The sequence below is a fragment of the Pteropus medius genome, unplaced genomic scaffold (genome assembly GCF_902729225.1).
Source record: "Pteropus medius unplaced genomic scaffold, Ma_sr-lr_union100, whole genome shotgun sequence".
NCBI lineage: Eukaryota > Metazoa > Chordata > Mammalia > Chiroptera > Pteropodidae > Pteropus > Pteropus medius.
The window spans coordinates 6,784,927-6,805,906 of NW_024349802.1; the positions used below are offsets into that span (position 1 = coordinate 6,784,927).

Below are 20,980 nucleotides of genomic sequence, written 5' to 3' on the forward strand. Positions count from 1 at the left end.
TAGTAGTCACACTGGGTCATGTCACAGTTAGTAGGTGCCAGATCACATCTCTGGTTCCTACAGCAACATTTTTAGATCCTGCTGTGATACAGAAGGTATTTTTTTTTTTTGGAGTTATCTTATTTTCCAAGGACTATCTGTTGGTACTTTTCTACCTTAAATGGATTTGACCATACTTCCCTGAGAAAGGCCCTGTTCACCAGCTAAAACACACAAAGCTGTACTTGTTTAAGAACAAATATCACTGTTGAGCAATCAGAGGTCATTTAATTATATCATTAAAATCAATCTCATCAAAACAGCATACACTGCTAATGAATCTCTTTGCTTCTGTGCTCTCAGCTGGCAAGGCAGGACTGGCTTTTACCCATATCATTCATCAAACTGACTTCATATGCCCTGTCCTCACTATTGCAGCCCTGGCTGTGGATGTGCACCAGGCGCTTGGAGTAGACCCAGTCGGGGCTGGGAGCTCCCTGGTTTCTCCACCGAGAGCCAGTGACCCTAGCTCTGTAGGGATTAGTAGTGTAGTGAGGTCTTTGAGCTGGCAACCACTGGAGTGAGCATTGCTTTGGGCCCAAAGTGTGGAAGGTGGAAGATGCAAAAGAAGTACATAATTTCATTTTTGCTCAGGAGAAGACTCAGTTTTGTTGGGGTGGTGGCACATCTGAATTGTACAAGATAGTTGATTTTTAAAATTGCCATGTTAACCAGGCACTAAAATGTGAAGTAGTAATAAGCTGAAGGAGTTGTACTCTGGAAAGGCTGCCTAGAGAAAGGACAGTTTTGAGATGGCCATCAACGGTCTGATAGGGTTTTTTGAGGGAAAAAGCTAAGGGAGAGGTCAACAGGTGGCATAGGTCAAGGACGGAGGAAGAGGGCACATCCGATTTTAATGTGTTGAGGAGATGAGGGCCCTCAGATTGGTTCAGTGAGCTGGGCTGAAGACTGACAGCAAGGGTCCTTGTGCTCTCTCCCTCGGTTTAGCGTTGCTTCGGGTTTAGAGTATCTGAAAGACAGCTCTTGTCTTTCTGTCTTTCTCCAACTTGCCTGTTTTTCCCAGTAGTACCACATCCTCTCAAGCACCCAGATTGGAAACTGAGGAATTATCTTGGTGATCACTCACCAAAAACCGGTCAGTCTTCCTTTAGTGTCTTTCACCAAGACCGAGCTTCTGCTTAGGTACCCTCCCCTCCCCGTCAAGTACCTTGCTGTAGGTGTGTTCTGACAACCTTCCCTTTCACCTCTAGGTCCTGTGTGCTTCCAGTGGCCTGCAGGCTGCTTTCTTGTGACCAGGTTGGTCTCTGCTCAGAAAATCGCAGTTCCTTATTATATCTTACAAGATATCTTTTCAGAGGTTTTCAAAGCTGCCCTAATCCTACCGCTCACTACTTCTCTACAAGAGGCATTTTTACTCAGTTGGAAATTAGAAGTGTAAAATACCTGAGAGGTCACCTAGTCCTTCCTCTCACTGAAGAAACGGGGAAACTGAGGCTTAGAAAGGGGGAGCACAAAACATTATTGGCCATGCTGGAGCTGGAGCCAAGACCCTCAGCATCTCAGTTCATTTCTTTACTACTTTATGCAAGCTATTCTTCACCTTTCTATGCTCCATTCTACCTGTCCTACTCCCATCTGTCCACATTCCACCCACTTCTAGAAAGTTTTTCCTGACTCTTACGCACTCAATACTAATAAACAATTATTAGTTTACTTACTGTAGGCTGGGCACTGTGCTAGACACTAGAGGTGCAGTGGTGAGCAAAGCAGATATTGCCCCTTTTTCATGGAGCTTACAGTATAGTGGGGGAAGGAGAGCATAACAAAGAAACCAATGAATATGTAGTGGCAAATTATGTTAAGTGCCATGAAGGAAAATCCTAATAGCTAATGTTTAATGAACACTTAAAGTCTGGGCTGGGCAAATGGTAAGGACACTACATGTATTTATTCATTTAATTCTTGTAAAATCTTGTGAAGTAGATACTATTTCCCTCATTTTATGAGTGAGGAAACTGAGGTTTAGATTAAGTGACTTGCCCAAGGCCCTACTGCTGGTAAGCAGTGGAGTTGGGCTTTGATTGCAGGCAGTCCCTACCTTTCACCAGCGTGGAGACTGCCTCTCCAACAGAAGAGTGTCATTAGAGGGAGTAATGAGATGACCTAATTCAGTTTAAGGAGAGTGGTGAAGGAAGGCCTCTCTAAGGAAGTGATAAACTGATGTACTTTTTTCTTTTTGCCCACTGAGGCATTTTATTTGCACATATGTATTACATGCCTAGGAAAAGAATCTCAGATTTTCTGTCCTGTGTGTTTTTGCCTTGCTTCTTCCTGGTCCATGATGCCAGCTGAGGTTGTTAGTACAATGGATAGGAGCAGGTTATTCTGCCATTTTTCTAGATCTTTGGGTTGCACATCAAATATGAGGCTCCACACTCGTTTAACTTGCCCGTGGGGTTCACAGCAGTTTTCCCAGCTGTATGATCAATGATTTCAAATTCATGGATGTAACCATTCCCACAGCTAGAAATTGGACAATGACTTTGGAGCATGGCCTAATGAGAACCTGGTGTTTGCCTCTCCTTTTGGCATTGTTGATGCTCTTGATAGCACCAGCCAGGACATTCATGTGTACCATTATGGCGACACTGAGAGATGGTGGAAAGACGACAGGAGGGGTGCGCATGCGGTGTTACAGGAAGCGGGTAGGCTGTCGCTAGACTTTCAAAGGCTCACCGCCCTCCAAAGAAAAGGACTGCCTAGTGGAAGGAGGCGGTTGAAGGGCTGATGCCTTTTTTAAAAAAAGACCAATCAGAGTACTCAGAGGTTGGAGTGGAGGGGGAGAGAGCAAAAATTACATGGGGAGAATAGTAAGGAGCCTGTTACAGGTATCCAGGTGAGACAACAGGAGATTGTAGCCTGGGGCAGTGACAGAAGGGAAGCAGAGAGGTATACAGGTTGGAGCTATATTTTGGAGTTTAAAGAGAAAACTCAAGTTTCTCTAGGGAAGAGTGGTAATGGGTTGTGAGGAAGGAGAGCTGGGGTTGTTAAGATGACTCCCAGATTTAGGACCTGGAGGCACTGAGTAGTCGGAAGTGATATTTACTGACCTGGGGAATTGTGGAAGAGGAGCAGGAGTGGGATGCAGGAATCTAGGTTTCTGATTTGGATGTCACTGTGAGTTACTGTGAGACATCCAGATGTGAACTCGAAAGGTAGTTTAATGTCTGAGTTAGGAACTCAGAGTAGAGATCTGGGTTGGAGATAATTGGGGAGTCATAGGTGCGTATGGAAAAACCCAAGATAATAGAAGAGATCACTCAGGTAGAAATTATAGTGTGAGAAGAGAATAGAGCTCAGAACTCAGTCCATTTAGGGATTGTATAGAAAAAGAATTACTGGCAGAAGACTGAGAAGAACTTTTTAGTGAAATTGGAGGGAAATCAGGCCAGGGTTGTATCACAGAATCCAAAAGAAGATGGTGTTTTAAAAAGAAGAGAGGAATAAATTTTGTTGAGACTCCAAGTAAGATGAGTACCAAAGGATGACCATTGGATTAAGTGGCATGAAGGTCATCAGCAACCACAGCAAGATGGTCTGGATGGGGTGGAGGTGCAGGCCAGCCTGGAGACGAAGTAAAGCTCATGTGCCTTCTACATGTCCTTGTAGGCACAGACATTACTCTGTGGTCTGTTCTTTCCATTTAGAATTTAGCCCACAGGTTATCTTGCTTGTGGTGTTCTTTCAGCCTTGTTTTGATAATGAACCTGTGAACATTAGAGCTGGAAGGGATGAGGCAGCCGACGTCTAGGGGTGAAGTGGTTTGCCCAAGTTGACAAACCAGTGGCAGAATTAGGATGTGACTAAGTGCAACTTTGATCATGCAGCAGAGAAATGTAACTACTTGCTTGTATCTCTCTCCAGCTAAGATATAAGCACCTTGAGGGCAGATGCTTGGGTTGTACCTGTGTAGCTCTTGCCAGTACCCAGCCCAATGTTACCTAGGTGTATCTTTAGTATATGAGGTCCTGTGATTGCATTCACTGTTGGTGATCCTAGTCAGTGTCCTTAGCCCCAGGAGAACATAGTGTTTTTCATCTTTTTGTCTCCTATAGGTTATTACCTAGAACTCTTTCTCACCAGGGACTTTTCCTCTCTCTCATTTCCTTACTCCCAGACACAGATGGTTTCTAATGGTGACCGGCTTATGTGGCTGCTAAGTTGCTGTGTATGATGGGGTGGGTGATCTGTACGTAGTACGATGACACACTTAAAAAAACAATTTATGTGAATGTATATTTTGTGAGTATGTATGTATATATGTATATATGTATGTATGTTTGGGGTCACATAGTAGATTTTTTTGCTCAGTTGCTTTTTCACTTAATGTATGGTGAACATTTTTCCCTGTTAGTAAAATATTTTATTTCATGATTTTTAATGGTGGGATATATGTACTATTCCATTGAACAAAAGGCTATATTTAATTTAGTCAATATCTTTCTATAGTAACTAACCATCTTCATAGATAGGCTTTATGAGCCTACCTTTTCTAAATACTCCATGTAAATGCTGTCAATTGATTGCACAGAGTCATACCAGGCTCTTCTTGCTAAAGATACTCAGACCTTGATGCCCATTGAGATCAGGCATGAAAAAAAAAAAGTAAATAGAAATCATCGCCTAGATTGAGTTGATCTGTTGAAGGTAAAAAAAATCAAGCCCTTTAAGTTACTTGAGAAGGTTAGAAGGAAAATGTTATGTTATAGGGCTTTGTAGCTACCATTCTTACAGCTTAGTGCAATAGTGTAGGGACTATTTTCATAAAAATGTTTCTCTTTTAGAGATTTTTTTCAGATAAAGAAGGCTTGTTGAATTGGGAAGAGTTATTTCAGAGGAAATTAAATCTTTGTAAATCCTCTATCACATTTTCACACTTGCCAGTTCTCTGGCAAATGATGACTTTCAAACGGTTTAGGAAGGGTTTCTTGAAAGGAAACACTTCTATGTTTTATACATATTCATCTTTTTATTTTTGAAATGGATAGGTAAGAGAAAGTTGTATTTTCTCTTCGTGTTTGTCTATGGGAGATATTGCTGGTTCTGAAACTCAGAATAGTAATTACTTATCGTGATTTTTTAAAAAAATTTTGCCCAGTGAGAATGTTTTCTTGGGTGTGATGAATGACTCCAAAGAACTTTTAGAGCACAACTGGTGATGTTGGCCAGGCGCTGGAGAGTCGCTGCTGCTGAGAGATCAGTAACTGTTACATCTTAGTTTGGTATGCTTGGTGGTGTCTAATCATGTCATGTGCTTGGGAACCATGAAAGAATTTTCTTTTCAAGTCTTAGTGCATCATTTCTCCGACCCTGATCAAAGGTTGGAAAACTGGTATTATATACATAGCCAGGGTATTCATAACTGTCTTACATTCTTAATCTTCTGGATATTTGGTTGAAATATATCTATGCCTCTTAAATATTGAAAGCATAATATCCTTTAACCTATAACTGCAGAGTTATAATGAATTTTATGTGAAATATTTAGTTGTGGACCACATCTTCAGCTTTTTATATGCCACAGTGGTCTTTCCCCCACCCCCCTTCCATTGTCTGATAGTGAGGTCATTTTCAGTCCTCTGAGAAATTCTATTCCCAGCCAGATGCGGCTCATATATTAAAAGTAGCACCTGTGGCTAATATCACAGCAGCTTACCATAAATTTACATGGTAACTAGGATTATATCTGTCAAGACTGTTAAAAAACATCTAGATTTAATTTGATTTCCAGTATTGTAGAAGCTATCCAACATTTTGCTTCATAACTATATTTTAAAAGTTAAAAATCACTCCATTGTTAAGTTTTATAGCACTCCTAGTGCCCATTAAGTTGATTTGTTCAATGGAGGTCAGAGTAAAGCAACTTGGCTACATTAAGATCGGAAACCAACCCATTTGTGACAAATATAGTCCTTTCGTGTGAATCTTCTCAACGTCTCTGCTCTGATTGGATTCAGGTGTAGCTTATGTCAGTAGCATTTAACCTCAAAAGAATGAGCAATGTGATTGGGTGGTTGTAAATTATGGAGCGTTTTGCCTTTGCTTGTTTGAACGTAATTGTTGATTCCGCTGCCTGTGCTTGACTGAGCCACTGCATCTGCCTATAAACAAGTAGCTGGCTTTAAAGACATCTTGGAAAGTTGGGGTATGTGCCCTCACCCCTTTGCCTCCTTTATGTGACCCTTCCTAAACTTTTATTCCCTGTTATCCTTTGAGTCATCTCCCACATGTTATGATTCGCACACCTGCAGTTATAAAATTATTTTGGGGTGTCATTATATCATGTTGTTCACCAACTTTCCAGCATTTGTGAATACAATAATGATTCACCGTAAATCAAGATAATTTACAAGTTACAGAGAATCTGCTTCTACAAATAAGAATTGAATGATTAATTTCTTTGGTGTCCTCCCATTTGAACATGGCTCCTTAAAAAGAAACTGGTAACATATTTCCTTATATTTGTGAAAGTAACAGTCCAAACTGAATTAAATATAAGTTCAGCCTTCAGGACATTTAGTCTTATAAGACATGTGAACAAATATAAGCCAATTAAGAAGGAAGCAACGTCTTTTTCATCATCAGTAGTTGTGATTGCCTTAGCAGTAATCTTGCTCCTGAGTGAGAGAATCATAAAAAGTGTTGGCAGCGAGGGTTGGGCAGCATGTAGCCCTCAGCACAGGGCCCCTAACCCTTAGTGGGCATGCCGACTAAAGTTGGAGCTCATTGTGGAGGCTGTTGACCACCTTTCTGGAGGTAAGTTTATAAGCCTCTGAGCCAGAGCCTCACCAAGGAAGTGGAATGGTAGCTAAGAATTCCTATGCTGAAGAGGTTGTGGTGATGTGAAAAATGATTAGGAGCGAGGCTGAAATTACGGTATATATATTTAGTATGTTACCAGGGATAGTTAATCACTTAATGGTAAAAAAAAATAATAATGACCAATTTGGAGTCTTGTAAAATATTTTTTGGTTGAATTATGACAGCTCTTGTATTTGTGTACCTAGGATAAATTTAGCCCCTAGGGTAACTTAGGTGCCCTGCTTGTGAATCTGGATTGCTGCTGCAGTTCCTACTCTAGAGAGGAGGGGTGATAAAAATACCGAGGGGATGTGCCCAGCAGCAGTCTCTCACACAGCTTTTCTTGATGGCTTCCTCCTCCACCTCCTTAATTCTTGCCAGGTCTTCATGATTGACCTTTCTGTTCTCTCCCCGCACACTTTAAGCTCCTTGAGGGGTGAGGACTGTGTCCCAGGGCCTAGAGCCCAGTAAGGTGCTTGGGGCAGGGCAGCAGATTAGTAAAAGTATGTATCCCATACTTGCAGGAGCTAACTGTTAGGAAGGTTCTGAATCTTCCAAATACATTAAAGTTTTCAGATCCTATATGGAAAGCAGAAACATAAGAAATTGATAACTTGTTTTGCTGACCACAGTTCTTTTTCTGTTTTGCTGACCTCAGTCTTCCATTCCAGTTGGTAGCACATGTCAGCTGACATTCTGAACGGAATAGGAATCATGAGTTTGCCGGCGATGAGGCTACCCTTGCCACATAGCCACTTTCAGGATCCCTGGATTTAGCCGGCACAGGGCCCTGGGGCTGCATCTGTCCAGTGGCCAAAGACATAACCTTAGAAGGCTGATTTTGAGAACAGAAATAAAATTTATTTTAGGAGACCTGCTTATTTTCAGAGAGAAGTATTATTTCCCCTCAATTCAGTATTGAGTTAAACCCTAATATAATCATTGAAGTATCCAGTGTCAGCTTTTATCCCTCATTAATGCTATTTTACCTATTAATGCTATTTGGATGTAGGAGAAATGGCTAATTTAAGGTCAGATGGAATAATTTTATAGCACTAAATATGTGTAAAGTACTTTTGCATGCATTGGTTTAAAAGACAATGTTTAGCTTGGTTCTTTCATGAGTAACAACTCATGTTGAAAATGAAAACTGATATTAACTGCATTTTTATTTAGAATTTTGTTTTAAGCTATACAAATTAGTATTGTGTAATTGATTTTTTAGATCATGGTATGTGAGTAAAGTACATATTTCTTCTAATGAAATCCTCTTGGCAAATTTTGGCTGTTGTTGCTATTGGATGAACAAACATTAATTTTACATGAAAATTTTTTTCATTCATATGTCGACATCTACTTTTTAAATATATGCAACTTTTCCTTCACTACATTATTAAAAATAAGTTTTATTTTAAAAATAAGAACTTTGTTGTAATGAGATTATGTTATAAATCTAATATTGAAGTATTCTGGGCCTGTAATTAAGAATGAGTTCTGCTGGTAAATGTTGGGAAGAGGCAAAGAAAAAAGTTACAATACATTGCCTATTTACAAATTAACCATTACCTGCCAAAAGCACATCAGACCCACACAGCGGACATCCGCTAATCCAGTGGTTAGCCATTCCGGGCTCTAATGCACACTGTTTTACACGTTAACGGTTTTGAAGTTCCAGGCCAAAGCTGACCTTTCACATGTGCTCCGTTCACAGTAGGACTCTCCACTCACTGCTTCCTGTCAGAATGGATTATGGTGACACAGCCCAGGGCTCACTTTGGCTGCAATTAAGTTTTTGATCAGAATTATTTCGTTCACAAACAATCACATTTGTTAAAATGTTACATCTGCCCTGAAAACCACTGGCAGCCTCTCAGTTTATCAGCATGATGTGAGTGTAATTCTTCATTTGTTTTTCATAAAATGGCAAACCATCTTATATATGTTAATTTTTTTCTTTTGCTGGTTTCTGCCTTTCATTTCATTGGGTTTGGAAGGAATTTGTGTCTTGAAATTAGTATGAATCTGCTCGTAGACTTTGGGAATTTGAATGGAATTGTTTTTGGTGCAGAACAAAATTATCCAGTTGAGCCAAGACTCAACTGCTATTTCCAAAAATTGTTAGCGGTGGTTCTGTTTCTCACACGAGGAAACGTTTTAGCTTTGTGAGTGTGGGGGTTCGAGGTTTTGAGTTTTGGTCTACAGTTCCTGTAGTCTCCATGTCTACAGTGTCTCTGCCTTTCAGTATTTATCATGATGCATGTCTCAGGATCCACCTCTGTTGCTGCTGACTTTGGGTACCGGAGTGGAGCCAGCAGTGGCCTTATTAGCCTTGCCTCTCAGCCTTGACTAGCTTTTAAAAGTCATTTTCTCACTAAGAAATGGCAGCAGAGCCATACCGAAGTAGCTTTTTCACTAACTAACCATTTTATGTCTATAATATGGTATGGCTATCAGTGGAACTTTTGAGTTTTATAGCTGATTTTCACTATTCGTCCAGTGTCATCAGCCTTTTGTGAACCCTCCTACTTTGGAGAAAAGACTCTTTACATGGTAGTGTGTTGGGTGGGGTACTTAGTGAACACAGGATTAGAGTTTGGGTTAGAGTTTGACTTAGAATGGAAATTAACCATAAACTTAGTTTTGTGTGGGTATAGGCTGGGAGGCTGGTGCTTAGGTAGTATTGGGGGGCATGGAGAAGGTATACAGTTGGGAGGTTGTGAAGTTAGGAATGCTTGAACGTTGTCTGAAATTCAAGCATTAAATTTAGAAATTTTAATTACTTTTAAAATATATATTTATATTTAGAATGCTATTAAAGGAATTTATTACCACCTTTTTAAAAAATTACATTAAAACCCAAACCATTTCCCATTTATTTTGAGTAACCAAAGTAATTTATTACTAACTCATAAAATTACAAGTGGCAAAAGAAAGGTGCCACACCAAAAAAAATCTCTTTATTTAGCTATACTTTTTTAAACTTTTTAATAAAGTAGAGCCTACCTGTACTTTGCTTAAATATAAAGCAAATAATAATATAAATTGGAATAATATAAATACTGGCTATATTAATTTAACCTTCATTTTCTCTAGTGTTGGGTTTGTGAGCATGTTTTTCTTAAATCCCTTACTATAAGTGTGTTTTTAGTCTTTAAAAATATCAGGGTTGGAATATGCATGACCATATTTACTGTATAAAGGAAATATATAAAGAAAATACTGAATAAAATTGAATTTTGAGAGAAAACACCAACCTGGAACCTTCTCAGACTAGGCATGTGTGAATTTCTTTTAGCTGTCATCATTCCGTGCTGCCCTACCTTGTTAGAAAGTGGTACACAAACAGAAGGTGGCTGGATAGAATTTGTACTTCAGTTACAAGCTTATGTTAATATAGTTGTTGATTTTCTTATATTCAAATTTTATTTTATTTTATTTTATTTTTTAGATTCTGTAATTTTTAGAACTTTGTATCTATATCCTGTTAAGCTCATGTAATATGTGTGGAACATCTGCTGGGTCACCGGAACCTTGCTCATCATTGAAGGGGTTTTACTGAAATCTGAGGCAGTGCCCCAGTCTGTGCAAAAAAACAGGGACTGCCAAAATCCTGTGCAGCATCCATCATGTGTGGACACAATCTCCAGGCCTAAAATGATCAATGCATCTAAGGAAGGCAACAAATGAAACATAAGAAGTTCAAAAGTGCTCTTCCTTAAAGGCTGGGACAGACATTGTCACTTGGGATCTGCTCTCACAATATGTGAAACAAAGATAAATTGGACACTTAAGTACCTTAAAGTTTTACTGGAGCTTGTAAAAACACTTCTGAGATCCCAAATAGGTCATTGATGCCAGAGAGAGAACTGTAGATTCTTTCCTAACTACCATGAAAATCAAAACCATCACTTTTAAACAATATGATTGCTGGCTTAGGGAGACCTCAGTCTGTGCTATAAGAAGAATCTTTTCTTCTTCTTCATCTTCTTTTTTTCCTAAATCACCAGGAAACGCAGACCTTATCTCTATGCTGGGCATCGTCACACAATGGGAGGAGTCCTATCGTGAAGCTAAGGCCGAGCGAGGAGTAACTATCCAAGGTGGGCGTGCTAGGTGTGTACCTCAAGCACACTTTTCCTTCTCGGTCTTTCTGTATCACAGGACTGTTCAGGCCCTTTTCCATAACATTCTGCATGGGCCCAGAGAGATTTAAGGTTAAGGCAGAACACCTCTTTTATAAAGAAAATGAATTCACACCGAAAATGGTGAGGCATGCTTTTCCAGGCCTCAGAGATTTGGGCCAGGTAACTGCTGCAGCCTCTGCTCGTCCCAGCCCTGCTGGTCTTATGAAATGTGGCTCTCTGGATTGTCCATTTCTTTCAGAACCACCCCCAATTTATTTCTGACCTCATGCCTACTTTCTATATTCAGAGCTCAGTGTATTTTTTTTTGTTGTTGTTTTATTATAACCCTAGATTTGCAACTGGTGCTAATTCTCAAGGTTACATACAATGAAGACATTGCAGAACACCAGGGAGGGTAGTCATGGCCCCCAAGTTTGCACTGGGTGCTTGAGGAAGATTAGGCAGACCAGGAGGGTAATGGGACTTTGACTTCATTATGAAACTATCAGTATCATAATTTTGAAAAGTAAGATGCAGATCATTTCAGAGCCCCTTAATATCGTGGGGCTTGGTTTGAGGACCCCTTGAAGAGAGCAAAATCTGTGGATGCTGAAGTCTCTTATATAAAACAGCCTACGGGTAAGACTTAAGGTGAACAATGCTCAAATAAGTGCTGGAGAGAAACTGAGGATCTGGGAAATGGCGGGAGGCTGCAGCTTCATGTAGATTCAGGGTAGTGCCTGGTGTGTTGCAAATTTGAGTTTTGCTTTTTTGGAACTTTTCTGGGATTCTTTTTTTTTTAACTAAATTACAGACTTTATTTAGATTTCACATGTACTTTTTTGGTGTATAAGGCTATTGAATTTTAAAAATCATATTATATATTGTTAACTACCATTCAGCCAGGATGCAGAACTATCCTATCACTGCAAAGACACTTTCTGGGATTTTTAAAAAATATATTTTTGATCCGTGGTTGGTTGAATCTGTGGATGTGGAGCTCATGGATACAGAGGACTGACCGTACTTTTTGTCTAAGTACTAAAGATAGAAGTTCATAAAGCTCTCCTGCATCCTGATTCTTTTGCCTTCTCATAGCCCCTCAGTGAGTGGGCCTTTCCTGGACAAATAGGATAGCTGAGTGTGAAAGTGGGCTGGCATGCCTCTAGTCACACATGTGTCTGGAAGAAGTATTTGAGGTTAAGAATTTGGGTCCCAAAGAAGAAATCTGTAGGGATCCTTCCACAGGGCACACTGCCTGCACACGGGAGAATTTGATGGCAGTGTCCCTGTTGTCTCACGGTTCAGTGGGTGGGGTTCTCATGGGTTCAGTTGTTATGATTTTGGCATAGCAGATTTTTGCCACCTGAACTATTTGGTGGTTTTAATAGGTGCTCAGCTAAAGAAGACTTCATCATATTATCTAATTTTTTCACTGGATGTTGAAAAAAAGGATTAAAAAAAAAGACCTCATTTATTTCATAAACCACCGATAATACAGTTACTCTTCTAATTTTGCCCCTGAAACTTAGCAATGTGTATTGGTAGGGAATTCAAAGAATCTTTATGTTCAGAAGGTCTGGCTTAAAAAGATATATTTGGTATACATCTTTCTTCTTCATGATTTACCCATTTACATGAAATAGTTTTTAAAAGAGAAATTACCCATTCTATGTGAGAGTGTGCGGCTTCTAAAAATAAGTAAAGACCAGGAGCCACATGGAAACTGAGGATGTTTTAATGTTATAAGAAGGTTCAGGATGCACAATAAACAAATATCATGGCAGTTGTAGGAAAAAAGGGCACAGGGAAAAAATAAAAACAAAAAATATATGTTTTTCTCTTTCCAAACCTTCTGTAATGCTTTATTTTTCTCTTGTAATCAAATTTTTAAAATAAAAATTACAGGGAACTTATTTTTGCTGTAGTTAGCATTTAGGTAAAAGAAGTAAATGGAAAAGGTATATTTTGACATTAGAGATTTGTCCTAAATGCACACGAGGGGACTCTGGAGTTGGACATACTTGAATTCAAACCCCAGCCACACTTTTTATGAGGCGTGTGACTCTGGGCATGTGACTTATCCTCTCGGAGCCTCAGTTCTCTGCTCTGTAAAATAGGGATCATCAACCTTAGTCACGGGGTGGAGTGAGTGCCTGACCTGGACTTGTCATTTTACAAATGCCCATTGTGTTTTTCCCCTTTTTTCCTTTTGTCCACAGAAGTAAACATTGAGAATCAGTGGTATCTCAGGCTCCGAGATACACTAAGATCCATAGTCAGCAAGAATCAGTTATGTTCAGAAGGTGCTACTTGATCAGAAAAGAGTCGACTCAAGTGTTTCCATGTAAATGATAAAGTAATTTATGGTTAATGTCGAAACAATCAGAAAGTAATCAGAGATATCCTGTTCCTTGTGCCTACTAGATGCTGCTGTTGCTATTATTACCTAATACTCTTTTTTTTTAATTGAACATTACTGTTTGTGTAAGGGCACTGTGCATGTGGTTGGTACATATCATTGCCTTGTACCCAGCTGGGGCTCTCAACCCAGGCAAGTCATGTAGCCTAGATTTTAGATTCCTAGACTGATACTCTTTTCATCTCATTACACTGCTTCTGATATAGTAGATGTGTTTTTAGAATGTTCTGTTCCTCTGCAAGTTAAGTAAAAATTTAAATAAGTTAACCATAGTTTATCCATTTCCCTATTGATGGACATTTAGATTCTTCTGATGTTCATTTTTACTGTAAGTTCTGTAACAAGCATCCTTGGGTCTTCTTGTGCACAGGTTCCTTTAGGGTATAGATCCAAAAATGGAATCACTGGCATAACCCTCTGGTATATGGACTAATGAAAATTGAAGGTTCAAGATTATGAGAAGCTCCGAGCTTGAGGACAGTCACATTGTCAGGGTTCGTTGTCATAAGAGACTCCCTACCCATGTGTGAGGCCAGAGTAACCCATGTGACCTGAGCTCTCATGACTTCAGAGCAACATGAGCTGATTTCAGAGTGTTTCTGGAAGTCTGGGAGGGTACGTGAAGTGCAAAGATCATGGAAACATGAATTAGCCAGTGGGGCCTCAGTCCAGGTTGTGAGTGCTTTAGGGCAAAAAGACCCACTTTTCACCAAAATTCACCATTGATAGCACTAACTTGGAATGTCACCGATAATACTACAGATTTGTAATGTATTACCTTAAATTTTTACAATTTTTTTTGCACAGCGTTAAGTTCAAACCCAAGTTCTGAATGTCTGTTACCTGAAAAAAAATACTTCAAAATGATATTTTCCCTTTAATTTTCCAAGTCAAAAGGCTCCAGTTTGTGATGGAAATGTAAATACTTGCTGTCTCCATTCTTGTGTAGATACCTGTGAGACTGCAAAGTGGTACCAGTCAAGTTGGCTTAGGTTGTGTGCATTCTGGGGCTGGTACTCTTGAGTTAGAATGCGACATTGGAGACCTCAGTGGAGCTGGAGTAGGGATGACTGGCCTAGTATCTGCTAGGCCTGTCTCTTTTAATTGTGTTTTAGTAATCTTCCTTCTTTCAGTGGAGGAATCCTGTTTTACACTGGTCTTTATGGACAAAGATAATGACATATATTTGCCTGGGTAAGCAAATTGATAAACTTGTAATCAAGTGTATCAGACCATTTCCTTGGCAAGACTGACCAGAAGAGCTTGTGAAGCAGAGCCATTTTCCAATGGAGCATGAAGAGCTTTGAAAATTCTCAGTAATAGCAGAAAGCAGTATTTGAAACCACCCTTAAACAAGTGTTTGTTTTCCTCTTTCCTAACCAAGTTTATAAAAATTTGGTCAGACAGGCGTTTTGTTTTGATTTAAAATATTTTCAGTGAATGGTTATCTGCTGAATACACATGTGTTTCTGCACTTTTCCTTTCACAATTGAAACTTTAAACCTTTCCCTTAAGTCCCCCTAAAAACCTCCCTCTGCCCGGTAAGGTTAGCATGTATGAGGATGGTGAAGGGATTTGGACCCCAGAGAATCCTCGCCATTTGAAATCCGTCTATGCAGTTGTGTTCCAGAAATGGCCTTGGTTAGTGCCATATAAACTCTTTGTCTTTCTCTTCTACCAAGATTCCTTGCCCCCAAAAGATGTTGGTTAATTTGGGCATTTCAGCTTGGTTAATCAGATCATGAATGCCTGTGACCATGGCAAGAGGCATGATTGAAGCATTTAGAAAAATTTGGTTCATAGTAAGCCCCATAATTTGTTTTAAAGAATTACCTCTTCAGTGACATTTAAAAAAAAATCTCCAAAAGATTGTGGTTTATAACACCACACCTGGTCCATATTGTACTGGATGAATCCATATTTACTTCGCTGTAAATGATTTTGAGGCTGGAATTCTTGGATTGTTTTCTGTCTTGTAAGCCCTTGACATTGTACTGGTACCTGTGTGCGCACAAACCTCCTGACATGGGAAAGGCCAGCTCAGCCTCCCACTGAAATGCAGGTTGGCTGCATTCATTCTGCATGTTCCTAGAATGAGGAAATGATATGACAATAAACAGAAATGCCCTTGCCGAAGAGAGAAGGGAAGCTGGTGTTTATCTGGTCAGGTGGTTTAGATTAGCCATGATGCGGCTCTGTATTATGTTACTTTAAATCATTGTGTCCCAACAGGACATAAATTATGAAGATTGTTACAGTATGTTTCATCCTATGTAAGATCAACAAATTGGAATAATTTTTTTATAGGAAAATCACAGTGCTTTTGGCAAGGCTATTGAAGCCTTTAATTTGACTCAAGTATTTCTCAATATTATTGCCTAATATATAAAATATGATTTGCATAAAGTATGGAATTATAAACTTTTAAAAGCAAAAAGGAAGAATTTCTCTTTAGCATCTGTGTCGAATGGCCAAGTACTCCTGCTTCATCGATTCCTATGTTCTTTCTTTGTCCCAGTGTCTTAGAGCGGATGGTGTGCGTTCTTTTCCTCTGATGGGATTGTGAATGCGCTGTGCGGGTTTAGGTGCAGAGATGGAGCTTTGCTGTGTGCTGCTGGCCCATCAGCCCTCATCTGCACAGAGAGAAGGTAGTTAGTTGCTCTGTGGTAGAACTGAATGGGAACCTGCTCTAAGGAGGAGAAAATAAATGTTCCCATTTATATCCATTCAGGAAAACAAACCTTTTTTTTTTTTCTTTCAGGATTTTGTGAATTATTAAAAAACAAAACAAACAAACAAACCCAAATCCAAAAATCCCTACTTGATTAACAGCTCAAGTTAAGGTAATTTATATTGGAATATTGCAAAAAAGAATTGAGTGAGCATTTATTCTTTTAATGTTTCCTCCGTTCATTACTGTTTTCTGAGTTATTGGCCTTATTTGTGAATTTTTGACACAGACTTATAATTTTTCATTTGTATTCAGGATGCAACTAAGTTTATTTGGCTACATAGAATAAAATTTCTAGATTAAAAAAGTGGCATAAAATTACTTTGTATAGGATTCAGGCAAATTGGAACCTTTTCAGTGTTCCACAGTAGCACATGTTCTGTACGAAGCACTCCGTAAGTTTTTATGAGACCTTCTCATACAGCGAAGTTAAGATGTAGTAGAGCCTCCAATATACAGAGACTAGGAGAGTTGAGAGAGGTTTAGGATTCACTAAAGGCCATAGAATGAGACAGCTGGGATTAGAACTTTTCAGGATTCAGTGATACAACCCACCAGATCTTGTGAGTCTTTTGATACCAAAAACAGGGTAAGTGCTAAGCTTGGTTTACTCTCTATGTGCCTTCAGCCCTGAGAATTTTCTTTATTCTTTAGTAATATTTAAAACACAAAAACAGAAAAGTACCTAGTTTCAATCTATAAGGGTCAGAATAGATCTCTCCTTAAGCCTCAACATAGCAGGTTGAGGATAAATGCTGAATATATTGTGGCTTGCTTCAGCTCAGTGTCTAAAGATTCTGACAGGTTCAGGGACCTTTCCAAGTTCACAACCTGGGTGTGTACTTTGGAACAAATAAATACAGACGTCTTATGAGATGGTCTCTTTCCTCACCGTGCTTCTTCTGGATTGGCACCGTTTTCTGAGAAGTGGGTCTGGCAGGCTGTTTTCCTCTAGTGACGCATTGCAGCCGACTATCACTGGAGGTCCTCTGCAATTATCAGGATGTCGGATTGGGCTCGAATATTTGGGTGATGTATTTTTCTTACAGAAAATGCCGTCAGTGTTGCCAAAACTACTTCAAAACTCTTAAAAGTAGAATTGATTCCACTTAAAAATAAGTAAAAGAAAGGTTAAGTAGGAATTTGTTGATGCTGTGCAGACCTTTTTATACCGTCAGGTATTTTGTGATGCGAAGTGGGATGAGACTGTTCTACAAAATGTATACTGCTTGTAGAAAATGTATTAACTGTTTAATTTACCATTAAACGAAATTAGGTATTGCTTTATTTCGTTAAAATATTTTTTCAGTGCCCCACTACATTCTGTCTGCCTGAGCCCTCATTCCCTTCCTCCTCTTTTGGCTGTTGTCACAGGATCTTGACTCGGTTTAATTTAATGTGTTCTGATTTGAGCAGAAGCCTTTCTGCCTTTCCCCTCTTTCTTTTTTTAAAATTAGATGCACGTGGATTCCTTTTATTATAATAATAGTTTCATGTCAGATATAAACTAGAATGATATAGTGTAAGTAGAAGTTGCATCTCTTAAAAGGAGCCAGTTGGTTACAAAGAAAAGGGAGAGAGTAGAGTGCCATTTTATACATTATTCAATTTTTAAAAATGTATTTGGTCAGATACTCCATATATTTTAGTGGTTTGGATGCATGAAGTTGAAGCCTAGGGATATTTTTCTATATAAATTAGAATTTCTGTAAGTTTTATATTGGTATTGATGACAATACCAAGAAGCTTAAATTCTGATTCTTAAGGGGTTGCTAAAACAAAACAAACAGAACGCTTTGGTAGTCTCTGCAATACTTCTCACCTCGTAAGACTCCTGAAAGCCAGCAAATGTGGATTATTGGCAGATTAGGAACAAAAACCTCCAACTGGATTTTTCTGAGGCAATTGATTGGCAAGAATGAACAGCTCCAGTGAACAACGAGGCACCAGAAGTTATTTTGACATTAGGGAACTCTGGGTAAATGGCTTCTCTGGTGGATTTCTCTTGGGGTGATTTTGAAACGAGTGTTTCATTCTGCTTTATGGGGGAAGGATGGATTGAAAACTGGTGAAATGTGCTGATCGAGAGAGCAAAACTGAAGGATTGTTGAGAAATTCTAGAAGGAGCTAATCAAACTGAGCTGTTGCTCTGCCCAATGATAGCTGATGATGTTGTGGGGAAATATAATTTAAACTTATGTGCAGAGGATTTTGGAAGTGAGTAGTGTCTTTTCAGGGAAAGGATATTCTCAGAATGCCTTTTCGGAATACATCAGCTGTGTGAAATCTATCTAGTTAGAGAATTTTCACTAAAAATGGAACAGGCATAAAGAGCTCTTAGGTAAAACAGTGTGTAGAGGTGTTTATGTTGGTTAAACTGCTGCCAGGAGAAGAGTGGATTTATACCAGTAGACTTCTCTTGGAGAATAGTCTTCCAAGCCTGAGAAGTCAGGAGAAATTTACTGTTGTTAATGAGAAATCCTAATTCTGCAAAGAAAAACTGTTTTGCACCTTGATTTTTTGTTTAACAGTACATCTCGAAGGTGGTACCATGTAATTGGCTAAAAGAGCTGCCTTATTTTTTCCAAATGACTATTTAGAATATTATGGTAACTTCCAAAAATGGTGACTTAAGAACTTTTAAAAAGGCTCTAAATGTTGCGGTTCTGTGAGTACAGCTTTTGAAGGTAAAGTTTAGAGGCGAGCATGTCCTCTCATCGGTGGTGTACTTATCACTAGCCGAAGAGGCACTAATTCAGCCTAGAGCACAGTTGAACAGGCTGCTCTTTCAGTAGTTTGTGGACATTGTCTCAAGTGCCGGGGGAAGCCAGTTTTAATTTCAGAGTTGGATATTCTTGGCCCGAGTTATTGGAAATGTTGTGTTCTGCAGTGGATCTAGTGGAAAGCAGGTAGACTAGTGGCCCAGACACATTGGACTGCTTAGGGAATGGTCCTCATGTGAGGCCTTTCATGTGGCTTCTCAGGGAGACATGAGTCACCTGCTTGGCCAAGATGCTCACTGACAGATTGCCAGTTCTACCGGAAGTCTTCCTATGAGGATGCCCACTTAGAGAAACAGTTTAAATATGTTTCTGGTTTTCTTGGCCTTGTAAAAGTGAATTTCTTTGACCTTCCAGTTGTTCTTATACTAGGTTCAGAAAGGAATTCTTCTTTTCCAGGCCTTAGACACTATAATGTTAAACTGTTGATGCTGATAATAATCACTAGCATTAACAGAGTGCCTAATAGAATGCCCTGTATACTATAAAATATGTTACGTGAATTAGCCCCCTTTTACATATGAGGAAAGTGAAGCTCATTTCAAATGTTAAGTAATTTCTTTGAGGTCACATAGCTAGTGAACAGTAGATCTAGGACTTGAACCTAGGTCTCTGGCCTTAAAACAGTAGATCTAGAACTTGAACCTAGGTCTCTGGCCTTAAAATTTTTGCAGTTGACCACTGTGCTCAAAATATAAAGGACAGGAGAAAAAAAAAAGCATGGGTCAAATACATCCTTGCTCGGATCTGTTCTTCACAGCTCTCATGTTGCCAGTCGAGAATATTCTTCTGTTGCCTGCAAATTAAGATCTGATGTTTTCTTTGCAGTGGCTAGAGCACTTAACAGTGTTTTCCACGGGAAAGTCATGGTGAGACATGTAATCATATTCTGGGGAAAAGAACGCCTTTCCGTGGTACACCAAGCAATGTTTATGTGATTGATCAGTCACCAACACCCAGGGAAGGTCCTGTTTTGTGACATGTGCGTGCTTGGCAATGATCTTGCTGTGCATTTTGCTTAATAATTTTCATTATTTTTAATTAAAGTTGAAGAAGTGCAGACTCTAGCTGAAATTAAGGTAGGTTGTGTTGCCGGAATCTGGTAATTACTTTAATTGATCACAAGATAGTTTCCTTGATCACCAATTAGACTAAATTGCCGATCATGTTTCAAGACGTGAAGAAATGCCCAAACTGATTTATGTAATAGTGTTTTCATTTCTAATCAGACATAAATATCATTTCCTTCCATAGCAATTGTGTTTTGTAAAAGAAGAGTTATAGGCCTACAAACATAAAGGTGATTCATAAACAATAGAGTTCTAATTCATTGAATTAGTAAAGGAAGTATTTAGAGGCTTAATGGAGATTGTACTGGGGAAATTACTTTGGAGTCGCTGGTGCTCATTTTCTTAGTGGGAGATATGTTCTTTTTTAGTGCATAATTAAAATAGTCTACAATCAAAATATAAAAGGCAGCTGATTTAAAGAACATGTATCAAAGAGGATTGCTCTGAGTAATGAAAGATTCATATTGTAAATATGTGCTAGAAGTTATGTCTTAGAACTTGAATAAATCATACATGTTATTTGGCTGAAGCTGCGTTTTAAATCAGGGTGCTGTTAAACATTTCGCAGATTGATACAGGATTTTCGTTTTGGTTTCGTGCATCCAATCGTTTTTCATATTTTCATGGAATAAAATGAAACAAAAGGAACTTTAAGAAAAATTAAAGTTCCCCAAGAGTACTTGTACTTGATTTGGCATTCATGGAAAAATCTTTTAATTGCTGATGGTTTGGAGATTTCCAAATGACAAACTTCATTGGCCCAATTTACTGTGATTGTAATGCTTACATTCTTTAAAATGGCAGAGTGACTTAAAAAGTCATACTTCATCATGCATTCATTGACTTATTCATAAAATGTTTGTAATTTGCAATAGAGGAAAGACTGAAACTATTATCAGCCATTATATGTTATTTGTTGGCCATATGTTTGTTTGAAATGGCCGTGGCTCAACAGAACATGGCTCATAGACAAACTATGCTGTAAATTGTCA

General features: G+C 38.9%; 1 protein-coding gene, 1 long non-coding RNA gene and 1 pseudogene across 8 annotated transcripts in view; 2 read left to right on the forward strand and 1 right to left on the reverse strand.

Annotated features, from left to right (window-relative positions):
- Positions 1–20,980, forward strand: part of PCBD2 (pterin-4 alpha-carbinolamine dehydratase 2) — a 46,893-nt gene that overhangs the window by 11,387 nt on the left and 14,526 nt on the right. For 2 of the 7 annotated variants that reach the window (XM_039836067.1, XM_039836065.1), the window contains one exon: positions 10,869–10,974. The exons of 3 other annotated variants lie outside the window; for them this stretch is intronic. The gene's annotated coding sequence lies outside the window, so the exon portion shown is untranslated. The remainder of the gene's footprint in view (positions 1–10,868; positions 10,975–20,980) is intronic. 2 more of the 7 variants (XM_039836066.1, XM_039836064.1) reach the window with 1 other exon arrangement.
- On the reverse strand, positions 2,293–2,665 carry LOC120581311 (40S ribosomal protein S15a-like; annotated as a pseudogene).
- On the forward strand, positions 10,982–19,624 carry LOC120581313 (uncharacterized). Its single transcript, XR_005647243.1, has 2 exons — positions 10,982–19,526; positions 19,568–19,624. It is a non-coding gene; the product is annotated as an uncharacterized LOC120581313 (long non-coding RNA).